Raw genomic sequence first — 23,117 nt, 5'->3', positions numbered from 1 at the left:
GGAGAGGAAGGAACCAAGTCAATATTGTAGCCCTTGAGATAAACAACTGGGGGTGAAGGTGTTAGGGAGCATATTGCTCATCAACTATCTTCACTTAAAGTTCACTTAGGGAGAAGAAAGAAAAAAGACAAGTTTCATGGCACCACCAGCCTATGCTTTCATACCTCCAGATGGTGGGTGTATAGAAACTATCTGGAGATGCATCCAAGCACCTGCAGCCTCTAGGAAGATTGCTTTCCAAAATGGAAAGGTGAGCTGGGATTAGACCTAGGAGACTGAAAGAAGCACGGAACTAAACATTAAAGCTTGAACAATCATATAAATATTCTCCTACCTTAGGAGAGAAAGCTGAAAGAAAGAAAAATATAACCAGGCATGTGCAGCATCTATGTCATCCTAGTATTACATAAAACTACATGTTAACATCTGTATCATTTTCTTTATTTTGAACAGAATAGACAGCTCAGATAGGATAAATGATTTGCCATGAGCAAGACAGTTAATAAGGGTCATAGCCTGGATGAACACAGACTTCTCTGTCTCCAAAGCCTAATGAGTTATCTTCAATTCAGGCAGAAAGACCCTTCAGACCATTCGCTTTTTACCTGTTCCTTTGGTTTGCAATGTTTCATTTTGTTTTGTTTTACTTTGTTTCATGTTTCAACTGACATGCCTGTGCCACCTACTTCAGAATACTTGCAGATTTTCCAGAGCCAAACTTTAACATCATTGCTTATGTTTAAAGGGACCTGGAACTTTTGTTGCAATTCTAGGTTCTACACTGTGTTTGAAGAAGAGAGAAATCATGGGTAGTTTCACAAGAAGAAAATTTCACAGAGGTAAAGGGCTCTATCTTCTGAGCTAGTTAAATATGAGCTTTTTTCATAGCTCTGCCACCAGGTATCTGTACTCTGAAATAAAGACCATTGCTGCATTATTTTTATTGTTGTCATAAGAAATTATTATAAATGTAGTAGTCGAAAACAACACATATTTTCTTACAGTTCTGGAGGTCAGAAGTCAGACATGGGTCTCACTGAACACAAATCAAGGTGTTTGCAGGGCTGTATTCCTTTCTGAAGGCTCTAAAATAGAATTCATTTTCTTGCCTTTTTCAGCTTCTAGAGGCTTCCTGCATTCCTCAGCCCTGGCCCCATTTCTCCACCTTCATAACCAGCAACATTGCATCTTTCTCACTTTCTTCCATCATCACATCTGTATCATTGATCATAGACAGGAATGATTCTCCTCCTTTTAATGACCCATGTGATTCAATGAAACCCACCCACATAAGCCAAGATAATCCCCTCACCACAAAGTCCTTAAACTTAATCACATCTGCCAATTCCCCATTGCTAGGTAAGATAACATGTTCACAGATTCCAGGGACTAGAATATGAATATCTCTGGAGAGGTTATTATTTTGCCTATCACAGTTATCTGAGTCTCAATTCTCCCACCAGTGTAACAGGAAAAATAGCTCCTACTTTATAGAATTTTGAGATTGATAAGTGAGTATACACACAAAATGGTTAGCTTAGTATCTAACATATAATTATGGGCCTGAAAATGTTGGCTATTGTCATAAGTAATAACCTGTTCTTGCTCTTCTCATTTGCTTCTAGCAAAACCCACTTCCTGCTACCACAAAACCATCAGGGTCATTGATTTCAAACCATCCTCTATCCCAGATTCTTCTCTATATTTCTTGGAGGACAATGTTTTCTTAAACCTTTCATAAGCATTTGTCTCCCCTTCGAATAAGCTGGAGAGGTGACACGGGGGGTTATTCCTGTACACTTGAAATTTTCAAAACTGCCACTCAATAATGGGCCCTAAACCCCTGCAAAACTTCTCTTATGACCATACATGTTACTTTTCAATCTAAATAAACCCCTCACTGAAATTCATTATAAACACTCCCATGTCTCTCTCTCTGAGGCCCAGGGCTGCAAGTGGTGAGGAAGCCAGCCAATCACCTGCTACTTTCAGAGGTCCTGGCGTCACAGTATAACCAGATTGTCAAGGTTCACCTGGAGGATTACCTGCTAAATCACAAGTTTAAAGAAAACAATTTGGAGTTACCCAAGAGGAAACAACACACTTACTTATCTCCAGACTCTCCACACAGACTGTATTAAATTTTCCATAACCAAATTTACTGCAGGGCTGAAAACAAGCATGAGATATTTCTGCTGAAAGTTTTTGATATTTCAAACTGCCTTTTAAAAAGAAGCTTAAAACGCAAGTGCAATTCCTCTCTTCAGCAAAACTCATTTTTTTTTCATTTGGGAAAATGCTTGGCTGTCTAATTGTTCCATAGTACAAAGTAAAAACAAGTTCAAAACACAGGACATAAATTAAACCAGGTAATAATGCCCTTCACTGTCAAGATTTTGTAAACACCATATTTGACATCATCAAACTGTCCAGGAGTTCTTTCAGCACCCATTTCTGTGACATTTATAAATCAATAAAACACAAGTATTCACACTAGTGGAGGGAAAAAGAAATGAAAGATGGCAGAAAAGTTACTTTTTAAATTTCTAAACTAAATGTATATTCAAGTATAGCAACCCTTGAGCCAAACAGGTAGTGAACTCTTGGAGAACTATTTAGCATTTTTCCCAATGCTTGGTAGTCACTGCATTAAGTGTACAATGTAGGAATATAGAAAACAAGTAGAATTCAGCCAAATAGATTTGCTGTAGTCAATATTCAGCAATACTAAAAGGAAAGGCATGTTTTGTTTGAAAAGAGCACCTCAATTCCCATCCCTGCCCATCAAGTGAAAAGGAAAATATATGAGGATATCAACTGTGAAATGTCAGCATACTAAGTAGGGTATATAGCTTGTGTTTCCTGATATGAAAGGGAAAGATCTCGGTTAATGCTATTTGAAAGTCCATCTGCCACAGAGCTATACGATGCTTTCCCGTGTTCTATAAAGCTGCTCAGAAGGGATGCTCAGAGTGCTGAAGCACTATCTCAGTACATCGCCCCATCACCACCCACAGCTGTTCATGGGAGTGCCGGAGAGAATTGGATGTACTAAAGAAAATGAATTTGGAAATAAAATAGAAGAGCCTCAGAATTTAAACAAGAAAAGGAAAAGAACTGAAGCAAATGATACGGTTACCTTATCCCATGAGACAAGCATGTGTGAATGAATGTTATAAGATTTTTTACTAAGCCTAAACATAACTATGAAATATAAAAAGGGCCTAGGTCTTTTGTTGTCGCTATCAAAGGGGGGGAAATGAGCTAGTCCAGAGTGACAGTGCTGGAGGCAGATAATGAAAGCTTGAAATTGAAATGGTGATAAACTCTGTGTACAAGTCCTGCAGATTAGATGAATATTTATTAGAGTTACATTTCACATTCTCTTATAGAGTATGTAGCATCTTAAAGAATAATTTTAAAAGCTCTCATCTCTATTTCAAAAAAAAGGGGTGGGGGGAAGAAAAAAGGGTGCAATCTGCATGGAGTAATGTGAATTCACAAATGGCAATACTCACAATATTTTAACATGTTTCTCAAACCAAAGAACCCCATAATCACTTCTCAGATTTAACAAGCTGACATCAAACTATAAACAGGATCATTTCACACCAACGATAACACAGTCACCTCTCAAGAGAAAGGGAAGCCACGTTTCACAGTTTAAAAGTGCATATGAAAAGCAAAAGTGCAACCAAACTACCCAGAGTCTATGAGGGAACATCGTCAGATTAATAATGTGTGAAATGTAGTCAAAACCCTGCTGCCCATAGCAGGTATTTCAGCTTTTCTTAGACTGTTAAGATAACTGGAAACTTTTAAAGACAGGATACTGTTATTTAAAATGGATTCTGCTTTAAAAGAGATAGTTTTGATATATCACTACACAGCTTCAGAAGTAAATGGGCACCGAAGTGCAACAAGGGCTCTCAGGAAGACACATTTCAGGACTCACCTGGCCAAGTGCAAGACAGTGGAGATATATTGGGGTTTGATTTTGTGTCCGGAATTGGTGGGTTCTTGGTCTCACTGACTTCAAGAATGAAGCCGCGGACCCCCGCGGTGAGTGTTACAGTTCTAAAGGTGGCGTGTCCAGAGTTTGTTCCTTCTGATGTTCGGATGTGTTCTGAGTTTCTTCCTTCTGGTGGGTTCGTGGTCTCTTTGGCTCAGGAGTGAAGCTGCGGACCTTCGTAGTGAGTGTTACGGCTCTTAAGGCGGTATGTCTGGAGTTGTTCGTTCCTCCCAGTGGGCTCGTGGTCTCGCTGGCTTCAGGAGTGAAGCTGCAGACCTTCGCGGTGACTGTTACAGCTCATAAAAACAGTGTGAACCCAAAGAGTGAGCAGTAGCAAGATTTATTGCAAAGAGCGAAAGAACAAATCTTCCACAGCGTGGAAGGGGACCCGAGCGGGTTGCCACTGCCGGCTCGGGCAGCCTACTTTTATTCTCTTATCTGGCCCCACCACGTCCTGCTGATTGGTAGAGCCCAGTGGTCCATTTTGACAGGGCGCTGACTGGTGCGTTTACCATCCCTGAGCTACACATAAATGTTCTCCACGTCCCCATCAGATCAGTTAGATACAGAGTATGGACACAAAGTTTCTCCAAGGCCCCACCAGAGCAGCCAGACACAGAGTGTCGATTGGTGCATCCACAAACCTCGAGCTAGACACAGGGTGCTGATTGGTGTGTTTACAATCCCTGAGCTAGACATAAAGGTTCTCCACATCTCCACCAGACTCAGGAGCCCAGCTGGCTTCACCCAGTGGATCCCACACCCGGGCTGCAGGTGGAGCTGCTTGCCAGTCCCCTGCCGTTCGCTCGCACTCCTCAGCCCTTGGGTGGTTGATGGGACTGGGCGCCGTGGAGCAGGGGGCGGCGCTCGTCCGGGAGGCTCTGGCGGCACAGGAGCCCATGGAGGGGGTGGGAGGCTCAGGCATGGCGTGCTGCAGGTCCCGAGCCCTGCCCGGCGGGAAGGCAGCTAAGGTCCAGTTAGAAATCGAGCGCAGCAACGGTGGGTTGGCACTGCTGGGGGACCCAGTATACCCTCTGCAGCCGCTGGCCTGGGTACTAAGCCCCTCATTGCCAGGGGCGGCAGGGCCAGCCGGCTGCTCTGAGTGGGGGGGGCCCGCCAAGCCCACGCCCACCCGGAACTCCAGCTGGCGGGCAAGCGCCGCGCGCAGCCCCGTTCCCGCTCGCGCCTCTCCCTCCACACCTCCCTGCAAGCTGAGGGAGCCGGCTCCCGCCTTGGCCAGCCCAGAAAGGGGCTCCCACAATGCAGTGGTGGGCTGAAGGGATCCTCAAGTGCCACCAAAGTGGGAGCCCAGGCAGAGGAGGCGCCGAGAGCAAGCGAGGGCCGTGAGGACGGCCAGCAGACTGTCACCTCTCAATTTGATGGTTGTCTCAAAAAAAAGAAAAAAGAAACAAAATCCTCTCCCGTTGTATCAATAACAAGATAGGGACATTTGTTTTCACATACCCAAGGAAGTAATTACTTGTATTGTAGCATATATATCATTAATCTCTTTTTTTTTTTTGTCAGAATCTCACTCTGTGCCCAGGCTTGAGTGCAGTGGCATGATCTCAGCTCACTGGAACCTCCACCGCTGAAGTTGAAGCAATTCTCCTGCCTCAGCCTCCCAAGTAGCTAGGATTACAGGCAAGCACTACACGCCTGGCTAATTCTTGTATTTTTAGTAGAGACGGAGTTTTGCCATTTTGACCAGGCTGGTCTCAAACTCCTGACCTTAAGTGATCCACCAGACTCAGACACCCAAAGTGTCATTAATCTCTTTTATTAGACCAATTATAATTTGGATTAAAATTTACAGACCACAAGGTATGGTGATTCAAAACAGTATTAAAAATCCACCTAGTTAATGAAATCCAAAACTTTCATTTGTTTTCCCTTAATCATCTGAATAATTTGTCAAAAATATTGCCCCCATCTACTACATCTTTTTAAAAAATTCAAATGAACAAAGTTGATTCATTTTAAAATTGTGCCTCCTCCACCATGACACATTAATATATCATCCTATTTATCAGAACAAAGACATTAAAATGACATACCACATTTTAATATAAAATGATAGTAGAAAATATCAGAAGACAAAATATACTTTTCTTTTATTTTAGCTAGTTTAGGGAAAGAAAACAAAATATATCTGTCTTGCTTGAGCTTTTAATTAGTTAATCCTCCAAACAGGTAAGTCAGTGCTGTGAAGTGCTCCTCTGGTTTCAAATAATTACCTGAAAATGAGTGCCTAGAGTTGGATTAACTATTGCCTCATCAGCATTCATCACTATTGCTATAGCATGAAGAGAATAAAAAATAAAATAAATGAAGAGAGAAAATAAAACTATGACAAAAAAGGACAAATTTTTTTTTAATCTTGCCATTGATCATATCTCCATAAGTGTTATTTCACTGTACATGTTGTGATGGTTGCATAACAGCCACATTCTTGAAGCATATACTTACCTGAAACAAATTTTGTAGTTTCTTCTGCTTTCCAGGCAGAGACTTTCACACTTAGTTGGCACCAGAACCACTTGGGAGCTTGTTAAAAGTTGAGATTCCCAGGACTCTATACACAGCCAGTATAGTTTGGGGTCTGGGCATTTTCAAGCACCCCAGGTTGACTATCATGCAGTAGGTTTACGGATCATACCTGGAGAAACATTGCCCTGCACATTGTGTTCTACATCCCTTCCACATCCCCAAAGAAAACAAGATTTCCTGCACATGCTCTGCACCCTAAGGAGGCAGAAAATCACCACATTTCTGTCTCATTGCCCATTGTATGAATGAGGCTGTTGCCACTTATTAGTCAGCTGTTCCAAACTGAACCTCTGGCGACAGGTCCTCGTATCTTCACAAGTACGTCATTCCATCTTTGAACAACTCTGACTTTTCTCTTCTTCTTATATTTGAATACAAGTTTTTTTTCTAACCTTTGGAACCATATTCTGTAACCGCTGTTTTGCTCCCTCATACCGACAGTGTAGGCACGGGTAGATGGTTCCACCCAAAGATTGGCAGGGGGAACAAATTCAGTGAAAATGCCCTGGAGCTCATATGACATGACACATTCTTAGAAAGGGCTGGGGGGATTTAAGTGATTTGAGATTTTGGTAAAGCTGTAAATGATTATAAAAGGTATAGATGATGAGAACAGAGAATGGAATTGCCAAAGGAGAGATTATTTTCCTTCCAGCAATATAGGATACACATGAAAAATATAAATTTAAACAATATGGAAGTTTAGAGTAAAAAGGTAAAATCTCTTTTCCCAAAGCTGACCCTCGTAGTCTCCTAAAACAAGTATCTCAACATCTTGTATTTCCAGTTATTTTACTGGCTTTCATTACCACAATATATTTATATCTCTCTTTACCTGACAGTGCCCATTGCCTTCTCACCTAGAGAGATTAGGAGTTTATGAACATGCTCTACCCTCTTCCTCTTCTCTCTCCTCTACCTTGTATTATTAATTTAAGCTATTCTAGTGGTTGCCTTTATGACTAACTTTTGTGGTTAAGTTTCTAGCTCTGAATTAGTCATCTTGGGCAGCATATAAAGATGCTATAAAAAAAATAGGATATTCACACATTTATGCTTTCTAAAGGTAAAATGTTAAAAATGCTTTCTTAATCACTAACCTATGTGTTAGATGACTGACCTAAGGCAAAGCTACTGAAATCATTCTCTCTTCTATCCATAGTCAGTAGTATTGTTGACACGTATACTGTAGAGAATTGTTTGAAACTTTCTAAAGCCTTGTGTTTGACATAAATACGAATTTGTGTAACATATACACTAGATTGACTGTCCCCATGCACCTTCTTATAACTTTGATACATGATTTTAACTCATGTTAAAAAAAAAAACATTGACCGGGAGCAGTGGCTCATGCCTTTAATCATAGCACTTTGAGAGGCCGAGGAGGGTGGATCACTGGAGGTTAGGAGTTGGACACCAGCCTGGCCAACATAGCAAGACCCTGTCTCTACGAAAAATACAAAAATTAGCCTGGCAGGGTGGCACATGCCTGTAATCCAGGCTATTCGGGAGGCTGAGGTAGGAGAATCACTTGAACCTGAGAGGCAAAGTTTGCAGTGAGCCGAAATTGTGCCACCGCACTCCAGCCTCCAGCCTGGGTGACAGAGTAAGACTCCATCTCAAAGAAAAACAAACAACAACGACAACAAAAGAAACACATATTTTTAACTAGCACAACATAATTTGTCCCAGAAGAGTTGATCCTCTATCTTGGGGATTCTTTAGTTCCACACTCTATTTCAGCCCCATAAAAAAACCCTTCTTTATTTGACAGGCCCCTGGATTTCTAATCAAGCTACATTTGCATTATCCAAGAGTAATGAAACATCTACTGACAAAAAAAAAAAAAAAAGTCACTAACTAATATCCTAGAACAAAGCTAAGCTATCAGTTCTGAAAGAACGTTGCTTCCAAACAACCTCACTGTGTTAGTCTTGGCTGGAGAACAAACGACAGAAAGTTATTTAAAAGCTGATATATAAAGAAAGAAATGGCAGTGCCATAAACAGGTAGTTAATGAATCACAAAAGTAAAAGAAAATGGCATTGTTGTGACATGGTAACAAACCACAATGGCCAACTCACCTGTCCATCAGAGTACAATTATGCTCAGTGGGAGGATGGCTGTTTTTGTTGTTGTTTTGAACAATGATATAGACAGTGAATCAAAGACGCAGAGAAATAACGCTGCAACTGCAAACCAAAAAACAACTTTTATGAGATTTCTATGTCCTATATAACCAGAGATGTAAATGTTGATTTTTCTATGACATTACTACTACACAGGAAATTAGCGCTTCCAATATCCTTGTGAAGGCTAACTTATGTAGGCCAATCCTTAATTTTGCTGGGATTGATTCTTTACTTTTTCTACTAGGAAGTTACTGTCTCTTGGAAAACATACAGCATTAACTCATTGCACAGTGCCTTTAAAGAACTAAAGGTAAGGTTTTTTGGGAAAGTGAAAACCTTTATACATATTTACAAAAATATGCATTGTTACAATGATATCCATAAATAAATACATCCTAAAGGAATACACTATGCAATGTCAAAGTGATTGTTAAAAAATCAATATGATATAATGTAGCATGCTATTATAATATAAAACTTTAATAAAATTTGTCTACAGAATGCCCAGTGTGAGATTAAAAATAAAATCCCACAACAAAATTTAAAATTTCGTAAGAGCCCATCCAACGGGTATAGTAGAGAGAGGAAAAGATATTAACAAACAGCAACCAAGACATGTAGGGTAGGAAAGACTGAAGTAAAACTATTGTTTAATTTTAAAATCATAACAAAAAAGATAAATGCTTTTTAATAGACCAATTAGATGGAGTATGTTATACATACTATTTAATGGGAAACAAAGCAGAAATTAAGAAGCAGATTTAAAGTTTTCATAAATTGTTTGCTATGTAGGAATAACATGGGATTACAATAATCGAATTTTTGAAGTTAAATAATAGTGACTTTAAATGTGAAAATCCATTTTTAAAACCATACTCTACATCCTGATGGTTTGGCATCAGCTACTATGCACAGAAGAATGTCTTGATTATAGATAAAAGTTCTTAAATTCTAGCCTTTTCTTGGATTATAGATATTTCCAAAAGGGAGGAAAAATCATGGCCAACAAAATTCAAAATCCTAATCCTAATTAATTTTTTCACTTCCTAATCTATTCACAACTCAGAAATATATTTGAAGAATTTATTCCAGCAGAAAAATGCTGCCTAGTTCCAAAGACTATTTAATACAGTGGTTTTTCATTATTCATAGCACCAACCGATACCAAGTGGTAAAGAATTCCACAGTGGCATATGTCATTATCAAATGTACCAAGAAATCACAGTTCATAAATATTAATGTTTGTGGCTGAGTCAATACTTTATCAGACCAATTATTATAAATGTGAAAGTGCTAACAATCCCCTTGTTTACCACAGCAGAATTTATACTAGTCCCTGGTGAACAACATTTAATTTTTTAAATGCTAATATTCTTGGCTTCAGCTATTTTCACTGCATATTCCATATACTTTTAATGTGTACAAAGTTTGGTAACTGTAGCTACTGTTTACTGTGTAATATAACCCTAAAGATTAGGTTACAGTTACCACTTAGCAGTTACTACAAATATGTTCAAGTTAACGATAATAAGGATTATCTATAACTGCTTTATGAGAATTGAAGTTCCCACGGAGGTAACTATTCCAATTGCTACAACTACTCAGATTCGATTTTCCAATTCTTACCATTTTCACTATAGACAGGAAAGCATACAAGAGCTAAAGAACAGAAGGAGAAAATCAGAATTATTAGAATGATGAAGGTGCTGAACTGAATTTCCTCACTCCAGCTCTGGAGGTGCACAATATGCAGCCCAAACTTATCCTAAGAAGAAAACCCAAGAATCAGACTAGTGTTCTAATCTGAGATGTGCCACTATCTCTGAGAATGTACATAATTAAGTTCTCTGAGCCTCAGATACTGCTGCATCTTTGTTATGCTATTTCCCTTTTGATCCACAGCCTGTCAAATTGTATCCATCTTTCATTGGTCAAAGAATATAGATTTCCTCATTAAGTCCGTTTTTATTACTTAAGTCAATTAATATATCCTTATTTTGAATATTTAGAGCTTAGATAACCCAATTTGGTGCAGAATTATGTATATTCCACTTATTTTTTTTTTTTAATTATCTCCTTTGGGCCGGGCACAGTGGCTCACACCTGTAATCCCAGCACTTTGGGAGGCTGAGGAGGGTGGATCACCTGAGGTCAGGAGTTCGAGACCAGCCTGGCCAACATGGTGAAATCCCATTTCTACTAAAATACAAAAATTAGCCAGGCATGGTGGTGCATGCCTGTAATTCCAGCTACTTGGGAGGCTGAGGCAGGAGAATCACTTGAACCCTGGAGGCGGAGGTTGCAGTGAGCAGAGATTGCGCCATTACACTCCAGCCTAGGCAACAAGAGCAAAACTCCATCTCAAAAAAAAAAAAAAAAGAAAAAATTACCTCCTTTGTACACAATAATAATAATAATAATAATAATAGCTTCCTGTTTTGATTACCTACTATATGCCAAAAATCATAATTGAACATTTGGATACACTATGACTTCTTTGCTCAACTAGGGAACTCCATTCAGTCATTTATTAACACAGTGTAAACATGTAGCTCAGTCACATGGCAGTGAGTTCACTAAACAAATGTATAGTTCATGGCAGAAAAAGAAAACAATGCATTTATCAGCAAGGATGAAATAAAGGTATGATAGCAAGATTTCCACTTATTTTTACGAATGCTCTAAATCTCCAATTGCTAAAAGGCAAAGCTTAGTTTGAATTAGAAGGGCTGCTCTATGAGTTAACTAGTTGGTAAATGTGGAAAGAATGACAGGACATGCTCTGCTTAACTCCACTCACTTCCTCTAGAGAGGGAGCTTTCCTGCAGAGAACACAAATTTTCTTCTCTTTCATGCTGTACGTCTTACCCAGGCAGGCTTCTGGCATAGGCAAGCCCTGGTTTAGAGCCACCTAGAAGTAGATGGGGCAGTTTCTGTGATTCTGGAGTTTTTTATTTGCAACCCTATAAGGCAAACAGATAAAAAGCTACTCTCTACCTAACCTCTGTTAGTGATAAAGGTGGTATTTTGGCCCCTACATTTTTTGGCTTTTGTTGTTTTCTAATTTTTCAGATGTGGAAAGAGGGTGCTGTTTATTGGTATTTCCTTGAAAAACTCATAAACCCAATTTTGTAAAATTCTGCATGTATGCTTACTTAAAAATCTGAAAAATAATTAAACCAAAATGATACAATGGAAGACAATTTTTTTATCTTTGCATATTCTACATTTTTACTTTATGAAGATATACCACAGTTAGGAAAATGGTTAAATATACATTATATATATATACATATATATTCATACAAACAGGCATATATATGTTTTTAAATAGAATGCTGACTTCTCAGAAAAAAAGAATATTGGTTATGTGTAGTCCTCACAATAGATGTTGTCTTAAAATGCTCAATATTCATATCATAAGTATTTAACAGTATTTTAATGATAAGCCCCCAAATGGATTGCACAGTTGGGATAAGCTTGCAGGAAGTCTTGAGCCTCCTATATTATTAAGAACACTTTCTAATCAGTTAACAGACCCTTGGAGCAATCAAAGAAAATTACCTTCTTTTAGCCGTTACAGATCCACATGGCTTTTCAAAAACATATCACTGCATTACACGCCCATGGTAGACACAGAATCCCTTTGGTCCAGCAGAAGCTATAGTATGCTTTTATGGTGACATTTTCCTCCAAATATCACTAACTTTCATAGAAGCCAGCAGTTTCAAAGTGCTGGAGGCAGCAGGCTTGTAATTAGGAGACATTTATTCCCTCCTCTGTCACTATATTTCTGCTCACTTAGCCTCGCTTCATTTTGCCCATGCACAAAATAAGAAAAACAACTTTTGCTTTTTTCTTAATAGTGCTAGTTAAGAAAATAAATGGACATATCTTCATGAATGCTATAACTCTATATTCTTATAAAGAAAGCTATATACATATATACATTCTTTAATTAACTTTATTACAGTAATTGCTATTACCATAATTAATTTTAGCAGTCCATCAATGATGAGGCTATGGAATTTTTCTTTTGTTCCTTAACTCAAGATGCATTTAAGTATGTGACATTTTTTCTCCCGATACCACTATTATCACAAAAGTCCATCACTTCAAGGTGCTAGAGGCTGGGAAGGTATCAAAACGGCAGAGGAACAAGCTTTGTCTGTAGGAGGAAAGCTGGTATTCTCCGAATCGACAAGAAAAACATCACCCTTGAGAGCTGCTTTCCCCAATCAAGATATGAAAAATCACTTGTATGTGGCAAGTTAACCAAATAATAGTGGAAGAATGCCAGTTTCAGGAAAAGTCATTTTGATGGATGTGAAAGGAATGAAATGAGATGCCTGCTTTATTAAACAGCAGCTGATCTGTTTTCTGCCCACAAGAGGAAGTTTACAAAAGAGTTGGACAGTTGTGTCAGGGAACTGAAGCCCACAATCACCCGTGGTAGTTTGAAAAGGACAAAAGCACAAAGTACATCCAGAGAATAAAGACAAGTGACATCTGATAAAACACAAGAGACTCAGTGGAACGGCGTTACAGCTTGAAGATAGAAAGCAGCAAATTAGGGTCAAAGAAAAAGCTTGTTTTCATGAATCTGAAAACACTGAAAAGACTAAGGAGACAGAGAAAATCCCTTACAACCTAGCAGGGCTATAGATGTCAAATAGCCAGGAAAGGTCATCTTAAGTAGTTCCACTGCCAGAGTTTTGTTTTGTTTTGTTTTTTAATGAACTGAATTAATGAGCTGGATTTCACTGCCCTTTTAAAAAGAAGGCAAAGGAAATAAGCCAGTGTTGACAAACAGCATTAAAAGATGGCTAAAATATTCTGCAATAGTTATGCTTGCAGCCTGCAGCTAAACCCAGCTGTTGACTAAGGGTGACAGCTGCAGAAAACACTGAGGATTAAAAGTATCACTTGAAATTGGGGTGATAGGTTTTGAGGTTTGTTGTTCTCTTTTTGAAGTGATGATTTTGCCTGATTACATCAGAGGCTTAAAAGAGATCAAAAGCTCCAGATGTTGTAACCTGCTTTGTTGGAAAGACTTCTAATTTAATCAAGCATAAACAGAATATAATTACATAAAAAGTAATAAAGTCTCTGATCAAGATTTGAAGTTGCAATGTTTGGACTGCTCAAATACCCTTACTAACTCTTTTTAAGAGACATTGGTAATTAGAGATATGCATTATTTCTAAAAATCCAATAACTCCTGTTTGGTATGGGAGAAAAGATCAGAAAAAAATCTTAGAGACTATTAATGTTTTTGATATGAAAATTATATGCACATTAGTAAAAAGTGGGTAGAGCATGGATATATGGTTATAACGAACAGGGATAAACACGGCTTCATATCTGAAATTATAACGGAGCACTTGGGCAGAGCTGGCAAAGTCTAATCCCCAACAAAACCAGATGGATCAACATATCACAGAGAGAAACTCAGAATTCAAAAACAAATACCTATTCCTGAATATGTTTTAGACAGTATGTCTACATATTTGTTCTTCATATCTTGGCCAACACTCTCCAGGTAACTTCTGTGCTCCAATTTTGAAAAACATAAAATGATAAAGTGGGTGGGATGTTTACTTCCAACTCAGTATTGACAGTCAAAAATACTCCTTAATACTCACAAGGCTTTTAACATTACAGTGAGTACATGGAGGTACACATTAAAGAAGTTAGATAACGTTTTTGAACCAAAGAAAATGTACAATAATGATTTCAATGATACAGGGCATGTATGTTCTGGGATTCAAACTAGAAACTGGCATTAGAGAAAGAAACCAAATGCAGAAGATGCAAGAAGACATTTCTGACAGGAAACTGATTTTTTTTTTCCTTTTTACTTTTTGTTGTTGTTCAGAGGTCCTCCTATGCAGTAACTAGCACAGCCAGCCTCTCCTTACTTCATACTGCCACCTAAAGGATAGCAGGCAATTGCTACATAATAATGTGTTTTCTTTCTCATGGCTGAAAATAAATGTCCTAATTAATTTCATGATGCCCCTATTTTTCATGCAGTATTAAAGTTAAGTACGCAAGTGCACATTGGATCTTATGTCTATAATCATAAAATAAAAATGCTTCCTGGAGTTCGAGATTAGTTTAGGGAAGCTGAAAAAGCCCCTCCCTGCCCATGACATTTAATAGCAAGGCACATTTTCATTCCTGTTCCATTTCATTTCAGAAAGGAAGCAGATTATCAGGATAGGTGGTCAAAAGATTCTAAATAAGGATCCCAGTTCTGCTAATGGAGATAAATGTAATGTTCATATGCAGTGTTTAACGAATGCTTTTGGTGGCAGTTGTGGTTGGCTATATGTTTCATTAACTGTGATACAATTAGCCACTCTTTCTCAAAGAATACACTTCCAAAATTCATATTTTAAAACGATTTGGATTTTTTAAAATAACCTTTCTGAGAAGCATAAAAAAATTGAAATTAAAAGTAAAATGAAATTTAGTGACATGAATAATGTCGTGACAGGAATAAATAAATTCAAGTATTAGTGTCCAGTGAATGTAAATAAAAGGACCAAAATATCATGGTTATTAGAAAGAGACCATTATGAATTAAAAGAAACAATTTGGTTCTTTCAATTTCGTAACAAGAACATTATGACATTTTCTGTCTGAAAAGAATTATCAAATTACTTGCTTGAAAAAAATTGATCAAACCAGGCCAGAAGAGCAGCTTCCATGGCAACCAATGCATTAGAAGATCATGGATGTTCTATATCCTCATTTAGCATCTTGACTGATAAAATTCAGAGAAATTCAGTGGGCCCTAGATGAACTGAAAGATAAATTTGACTATGCTGATTGGTGAAAGCTACAATAAGATTACCAGTGAAAGTAATCAACAGATTCCCAAGATGGATTCAGATATTTGTTAAATGATTTAAATTCCTCCTGCACACAAATGAATCAGAAACAGCCTTATATTGAAAAAAAATCTTTCTCTCTTTTTGTTCTATGATAGATGTGTAACTGAAAAGTTCTGCACATGTCATGTTTCTGTTATTCAATTCAGTCTCTTAAATGAACTGAAGAAGCTCCCTGATTGAAGGAATCATATGTTGCATCATTTTGTAAAATAGAATCTTTTTATAGTACAAATAGTAACAATTTTCTCTCCTCCATGTATTTCGTAAATAACAATCCTCAGATATTGAATTTTCTTAAAGTAATACAGTCATAATTTGCAAATAACAAAATGCCAGGAGATACAGAAATTACTCCTGGAGAGTTCAGAATTCAAAGGCACAGCATTACCAGAAGAAGTTTTGAAAGATGATTATCATTTATTTTCATGTACTACAGGTAGTAAGCATTTGTGAATTAATCAAGACTATTGTCAAACAAGTTTCCTGCAATTCAGGGTCTCAGGTTGAGTTTAACTCGGTTGCCCCAAAAGAGAGAAAATAATATATCAATGTTTTTCTTAGTTAATAAACTTCATGATAGCTAAATTAATTTAGTTTTCTCTTTAATACTAATTCAAACCTGCAATGTGATGTATCATTTGGATTGGTATATATATTTTTGTGTGACGCTTTTTGCACATAACCATAGACCATCTGAAAATCTTTCAAAAGAAACAAAGACCTCATTTTAAAAACTGCAGATTGAGAGTTCATTTTGGGATAAAGATGTTTCTGTATACATTTTCAAAATTTGTTTTTGAACAAATTTTGGGAGGCCAAGGAGGGTAGATCACTTGAGGTCAGGAGTACAAGAACAGCCTGGCCAACATGATGAAACTCCATCTCTACTATAAATATATATATAGTGTATGTGTGTATACATATATACTATATATATATAAAATGTATAAAATGTGTGTGTATACATACTGTGTGTGTGTGTGTGTGTGTGTGTATACACTCCCAAAAAATTAGCCGGGTATGGTAGCAGGTGCCTGTAATCCCAGCTACTTGGGAGGCTGAGGCAGGAGAATCACTTGAACCCAGGAGGAGGTGGAGGCTGCAGTGAGCCAAGAGGGTGCCACTGCACCCCAGCCTGGGTGACAGAGCAAGATTCAAAAAAATAAAAAATAAAGCTAACCTGGATTGTTTATTCCTTCAATACTACTGTGTGAACTTAAGAAGGGCCAAAAACCTCTCTATTCTATTTCTTAAGAGGGTAATGCTGTTTTACCCAAAATTATTTTAAATATTTAAAAATATTATATGTAAGACTTTGCAAGCCAAAAACCATTTTTGCTTGAAATACAGCCATAAAGGGAGAAAAGGATTTGACCCCTTTTTGCATTAATTAGCAAATTATTTCCGTTTTTCCACTTAGGTTCATATTTGTAAGAAAAGCCTCATAATCATTGTGATTGCATTAGAAACTTTTATACTTATGTTACAAGGGGAAAATATACACAGTTTGTGTGATAACATCGGATAATTACCATGCCTATGACAGGCTTTTCATATTGTAATAAGATATTTATATATCACATTACTTTTGAATAGATCACAGGGCTACAAAAATCATCTCCCTAATTTTCACTTCATCCATTTGGCAGATAGGATCTCCATCAGAAGCTACTAGGTAAGAGGTAAGGGAAAATGGAATGATGGCTGGAGGTCAGGTCTGTTCTAAGATGAATAATTACTATAAGCTCCTTGAGGGTGAGCATAATATCTGATGGTCTCATTTCCCCGACTGAGGACATTGCTTTGTACAAGTTTTAAAAACTAAAATGAATTTGTGCCCTTTGTGCTACCATAACCCCTTTTTCTTTGTACAGCATCACCTAATTCCACTATAATACAACCCATTTTCACATATTTGCTTACAGGTAAATTTCTGAAATAGAATGAAATGTGGTGAAGATCATATACATGAGTTTATCTTCCAGGTGGCAATTCTCTATATTTAACATGAGAAATAATTCTCCTTAATCTTTGAAAAGTATGAGATGAAATAATTTGGAAACTAAGGTACAATTTAGATCACCATCTGAAAGTTATTATAAGGCTAATTAGAGTATGCTAAATTAATGATAATTTATCTGAAATTAGCCAGAGGACTTATAAAGGCTCATATTCCCAGTCCACTACCACTACTTAATTAATTTATGTGGAAATTACTAATTCTCTGGGAAGAATCCTAAAATGCTTCCATTTGAAGACTAGGATGGGAAACGGAAAGCATTGGACAATGGTAACTAGTCTTCAAGATGGCCTCAATGATCTGCACCTCTTGTGTTTCGCTTTCTTGTATAGTCTCCTCCCACTTTGTACCAGGGATGATCTGGTACAAAGTGATCAATACCATGTGGCAGAAATAATGGTGTCACTTCTGAGATTAGGTTATTGATAACTGCTGCTTCCATCCTCGGTACTCACTCCTTCGTGCGCTCTCTCTTCCTCTCTCAATCTCTCTTTCTTTCCTTTTTTTTTTTCTCTCTCTCACTCTCCTTAAATTCTCCAACTAAAAGCTACTAAGGAACCAAAGTTTCTCAAGTGAGTTAGCTTCAAAGTGATTCTGTAGCCCTAATAGAGCCTTGAGATGACTTCAGCCAAGCCTACACATTGGCTGCAACTTGAGAGACCCTCATCCAGAATCACTCAGCTAGGCTCCCAAGTTCCTGACCCTCAGAAACTGTGTGAGATAATAAATACTTGTTTTAGACTGCTATGTTTGGAGGTAATTTGTTGCACAGAATAGATAACTAGTATAGGCCTGGGGACATATACAAAGATTTCATATTTTCTCAAGTTGAAGAGTATGACTATAGAAGTAAAATCTTAAAAATACAGAAAGTGAACATCTAACTACCTAAAAGATGATTACTATGATTTGGTTTTCCAGATGGAGGTTTATTGACTCCTAAATCATGGGCTATTTGGAAAAGAGATAAATTGTTAAAAGCCTGTGAAGAATATATTTTGCTATGATGAAAATTTGTAAGACATGAGGAAGGAAAGATAGTGACCAGTTTAAAAGATTAAACAATACAAAAATAAATTCAACCTAAAAAGGGTAATGATGAAAGTGATGTTTATTGATTCACAGGAGATAAGTTTGGTAATAAAACCAAGGCCTTATGTGTTTGGTTATGGTCTGTATCTAGAATAGTTAAGAATATGGGTGCTTTACAAAACAAAATTTAAAATGCCACCTAAAGAAGTAAGTTGATGTTGCAGATATCAGGGACAACTAGTGGGAGATGGAACACACGCCCAAAAAAGCAACAGATCTATACCACAGATACCGTCGAAGAGGAGAGTAGGGTCATATTTAAAGAATATATACCTTCCTGTGATACAGGATGGGGGCAAGGAAGTGCTGAGTAGAGATGGGTGGGTGCCTGGCGAGGGCTCCACCCCCCGGTCTGTGCCCACAGACCTAGGTGAGGACAGGCATTTCTGCTTTCATGCCCAAATGTTGAATTTCCCAGGACCAACCTGGCCCGCCAAACCCCCATCCTGTGCGTATCAAAACCCGAGACCCTAGCAGGCAGGGACACAAGCAGCTGGACATTGAGAGGAACACACTGGTGGAAGAGCACACTGACAGGCCCCAGCAGACACCAACAGGCCAGTAGGCCATCAACCAGCAGAACAATGGGGAGTTTGGCCTGGGCGGTGGGAGGAGAGCCTGGCTGCTGAGCAGCCTGACTCTGGGAGAAAACTACCTTCCCACTCCATCTCCCTTCTGGCTTCCCCATATGCTGAGAGCTACTTCCACTCAATAAAACCTTGCACTCATTCTCCAGGCCCCATGTGATCCAATTCTTCAAGTACACCAAGGCAAGAAGCCCCAGGATACAGAAAGCCCTCTGTCTTTGTGATAAGGTAGGGGATCTACTTGAGCTGAATAACACGAGCCACCTACGGACAGCTACACTGAAAGAGTACATAGCAACAAACACCCACTGGGGCCTCAGGAGCTGTAAACATTCACCCCTAGATGCTACCATGGGGTTGCAGCCCCACAACCTGCCCATTCCCATGCTCTCCCTAGAGGCTTAAGCAGTGGGGCACTGAAGAAGCAAGCCACACCCCCATCGCACACTGCAAGGGGAACAAGGGAAATTTTCCCATTTCACCTGTAGAAAAATCCACAGTCCTAAAAGCAGAAACACAATTGGGTATCAAGAGGCAAGATTAGGAAGAAAGTGTAAAAGAAACAACATTGTGGAGTCCGTTCCAAGATGGCCGACTAGGAACAGCTCCAGCCTGCAGCTCCCAGCATGATCAACACAGAAGACGGGTGATTTCTGCATTTCCAACTGAGGTGCCTGGTTTATCTCATTGGGACTGATCAGAAAGTGGGTGCAGCCCACAGAGGATGAGCTGAAGCAGGGCGGGGCATCGCCTCACCTGGGAAGTGCAAGGGGTTGGGGGATTTCCCTTTCCTAGCCAAGGGAAGTCGTGACAGACTGTACCGGGAAAATTGGGACACTGCCACCTAAACACTGCACTTTTCCAACAGTCTTAGCAAACAGCACACCAGGAAATAATATCCCGTGCCTGGCTCAGTGGGTTGCACACCCATGGAGCCTTGCTCACTGCTAGTCTGAGATCGAACCATGAGGCCGTAAGCCTGGCTGGGGGAGGGGCGTCTGCCATTGCTGAGGCTTGAATAGGTAAAGCGGCTAGGAAGCTGGAACTGGGTGTAGCCCACCGCAGCTCAATGAGGCCCACCTGTCTCTGTAGACGCCACCTCTGGGGGCAGGGCATTGCAGAACAAAAGGCAGCAGAAACTTCTGCAGGCTTAAATGTCCCTGTCTGACAGCTCTGAAGAGAGCAGTGGTTCTCCCAGCATGGTGTTTAAGTTCTGAAAATGGACAGACTGCCTCCTCAAGTGGGTCCCTGACCCCCGTGTAGCCTAACTTGGAGACACCTCCCAGTAGGGGCCGACTGACGCCTCATACAGCTGGATGCCCCTCTGAGACGAAGCTTCCAGAGGAAGGATCAGGCAGCAATATTTGCTATTCTGCAATATTTGCTATTCTAGCAGCCTCCACTGGTGATACCCAAACAAACAGGTTCTGGAGTGCACCTCCAGCAAACTCCAACAGATCCGCAGCTAAGGGACCTGACTGTTAGAAGGAAAACTAACAAACAGAAAGGAATAGCATCAACATCAATAAAAAGGACATCCACACCAAAACCCTATCTGTAGGTCACCATCATCAAAGACCAAAGGTAGATAAAACCACAAAGATGGGGAGAAACCAAAGCTGATAATTCTAAAAACCAGAGCACCCCTTCTTCTCCAAAGGATCACAGCTCCTCACCAGCAATGGAACAAAACATGATGGAGAATGACTTTGACGAGTTGACAGAAGTAGGCTTCAGAAAGTCGGTAATAACAAACTTCTCCGAGCTAAAGGAGGATGTTTGAACCCTTTGCAAGGAAGCTAAAAACTTTGAAAAAAGACTAGATGAATGGCTAACTAGAATAAACAGTGTAGAGAAGTCCTTAAATGACCTGATGCAGCTGCAAATCATGGCACAAGAACTACGTGATGCATGCACAAGTTTCAGTACCTGATTCGATCAAGTGGAAGAAAGGATATCAGTGATTGAAGATCAAATTAATGAAATGAAGCCAGAAGAGAAGTTTAGAGGAAAAAGACTAAAAAGAAGCAAACAAATCCTCCAAGAAACATGGGACTATGTGAAAAGACCAAATCTATGTCTGATTGGTGTGCCTGAGGGTGAAAAGCAGAATGGAACAAAGTTGGAAAACACTCTGCAGGATATTATCCAGGAGAACTTCTCCAACCTAGCAAGGCAGGCCAACATTCAAATTCAGGAAATACAGAGAACACCACAAAGATACTCCTCGAGAAGAGCAACTCCAAGACACACAATTGTCAGATTCACCAATGTTGAAATGAAGGAAAAAATGTTAAGAGCAGCCAGAGAGAAAGGTCAGGTTACCGACAAAGGGAAGCCCGTAAGACTAACAGTGGATCTCTCGGCAGAAACTCTACAAGCCAGAAGAGAGTGGGGCCGATATTCAACATTCTTAAAGAAAAGAATTTTCAACCCAGAATTTCATATCCAGCCAAAATAAGCTTCATAAGTGAAGGAGAAAAAAATCCTTTACAGACAAGCAAATGCTGAGAGATTTTGTCACCACCAGGCCTGCCCTAAAAGAGCTCCTGAAGGAAGCAGTAAACAGGGAAAGGAACAACTGGTACCAGCCACTGCAAAAACATGACAAATTGTAAAGACCATCAGTGCTAGGAAGAAACTGCATCAAATAATGGACAAAATAACCAGGTAATATCATAATGACAGGATCAAATTCACACATAACAATATTAACCTTAAATGTAAATGGGCTAAATGCCCCCAATTAAAAGACACTGACTGGCAAATTGGATAAAGAGTCAAGACTCATCAGTGTGCTGTACTCAGGAGACCCATCTCATGTGCAGAGAAACACATAGGCTCAAAACAGAGGGATGAATGAAGATCTACCAAGAAAATGGAAAGCAAAAAAAAGCAGGGGTTGCAATCCTAGTCTCTGATAAAACAGATGTTAAACCAACAAAAATCAAAAGAGACAAAGAAGGCCGTTACATAATGGTAAAGGGATCAATTCAACAAGAAGAGCTAACTATCCTAAATATATATGCACCCAAAACAGGAGCACCCAGATTCATAAAGCAAGTCCTGAGAGACCTACAAAGACATGTAGACTCCCACACAATAATAATAGGCATCTTTAACACCCCACTGTCAATATTAGATAGATCAATGAGACAGAAAGTTAACAAGGATATACAGGAATTGAACTCAGCTCTGCACCAAGCAGACCTAATAGACACCTACAGAAATCTCCACCCCAAATCAACAGAATATACATTCTTCTCAGCACCACATCACACTTATTCCAAAATTGACCACATAGTTGCAAGTAAAGCACTCCTCAGCAAATGTAAATGAACAGAAATCATAACAAACTGTCTCTCAGACCACAGTGCAATCCAACTAGAACTCAGGATTCAGAAACTCACTCAAAACTGCTCAACTACATGGAAACTGAACAAGCTGCTTCTGAATGACTACTGGGTACATAACAAAATGAAGGCAGAAATGAAGATGTTCTTTGAAACCAATGAGAACAAAGACACAATGTACCAGAATCTCTGGGACACCTTTAAAGCAGTGTGTAGAGGGAAATTTATAGCACTAAATGCCCACAAGAGAAAGCAGGAAAGATCTAAAATCGACACCCTAGCATCACAATTAAAAGAACTAGAGAAGCAAGAGCAAACAAATTCAAAAGCTAGCAGAAGGCAAGAAATACTAAGATCAGAGGAGTACTGAAGGAGATAGAGACACAAAAATCCTTTCAAAAAATTAATGAATCCAGGAGCTGGATTTTGAAAAGATCAACAAAATTGATAGACCACTAGCAAGACTAAT

General features: G+C 39.0%; 1 long non-coding RNA gene across 1 annotated transcript in view; it reads right to left on the bottom strand.

Moving 5' to 3' along the window:
- The window catches only part of LOC131384182 (uncharacterized), a 59,343-nt gene that overhangs the window by 9,017 nt on the left and 27,209 nt on the right, over positions 1 to 23,117 (bottom strand). Inside the window, exon 2 of the long non-coding RNA XR_009214770.1 lies at positions 8,647 to 8,754. This is a non-coding gene — a long non-coding RNA (uncharacterized LOC131384182). The remainder of the gene's footprint in view (positions 1 to 8,646; positions 8,755 to 23,117) is intronic.

Source organism: Hylobates moloch, unplaced genomic scaffold (genome assembly GCF_009828535.3).
Source record: "Hylobates moloch isolate HMO894 unplaced genomic scaffold, HMol_V3 SCAFFOLD_9, whole genome shotgun sequence".
NCBI lineage: Eukaryota > Metazoa > Chordata > Mammalia > Primates > Hylobatidae > Hylobates > Hylobates moloch.
This window is presented reverse-complemented; position numbering and strand designations above follow the sequence as displayed.